Below are 853 nucleotides of genomic sequence, written 5' to 3'. Positions count from 1 at the left end.
ATTGTGATCCGACAACCCCGCCCAACCACCTGCTGGGCCAGCCATGTGCAGCAGGCTACGGGGCGGGGCAGTGTGGCAGAGGGCCTGCCATCTGTGACCCAGTGCAGGATCCGGGCCTGCCATTTGCCACCTGGGGAGCAGGCCTAAGCCAGCAGGTGGTTATCTCCCGAGGGGTCCCAGACTGTGAGAGGGCACAGGTTGGGCTGAGGGACACCCCCCACCACCAGTGCACAAATTTTTGTGCACTGGGCCTCTAGTTTATTATAAAAGTTTGATGAGCAATGCCCATTTAGAAACAAAAATAAAGGGTGATTATTTTGAGTAACTTGAACAAAGTTTTAAAATAAGAAAATGAATAATCATATAATATTTGGTTGAGTCTTGTAAATTTAAGCAATTCCTATCTGAACATTAATGTGAAAGTTTCCTTACTGGAGCATGGAAGACATCTGGCACCACTTATTCATTGTTTCTTTGGTAGTGACATCCTAGAGAGTCAAGGGACTGCTTGTTTTAGATTAGATCAGATTTTTAAACTTCATATACCAGCAGAAGTTCACAGAATTCTGGAATTTATACAGAATTTTTATTGTACCAAGTAGGACCCTTAAAAACAATTACCATTTAAAATCACTTTCATTTCAATAAAGAAAGCATTTTAACCACACACAAAAAATGGTAAGATAGATAATAGCATGGTAATAGCTATTATCTAATAATAGCTAATAGTAATCATACTAGAGGGAAAGCGGGTTAGGGGGAGGTCGGAGAGGTTAAAGGGGAAAAAAATGGTGATGGAAGGAGACTTGACTTGGGATGGTGAACACACAATAGAATATATAGATGATGTATT

Source organism: Myotis davidii, unplaced genomic scaffold (assembly GCF_000327345.1).
Source record: "Myotis davidii unplaced genomic scaffold, ASM32734v1 scaffold93, whole genome shotgun sequence".
NCBI classification, from domain to species: Eukaryota; Metazoa; Chordata; class Mammalia; order Chiroptera; family Vespertilionidae; genus Myotis; species Myotis davidii.
This window is presented reverse-complemented; position numbering follows the sequence as displayed.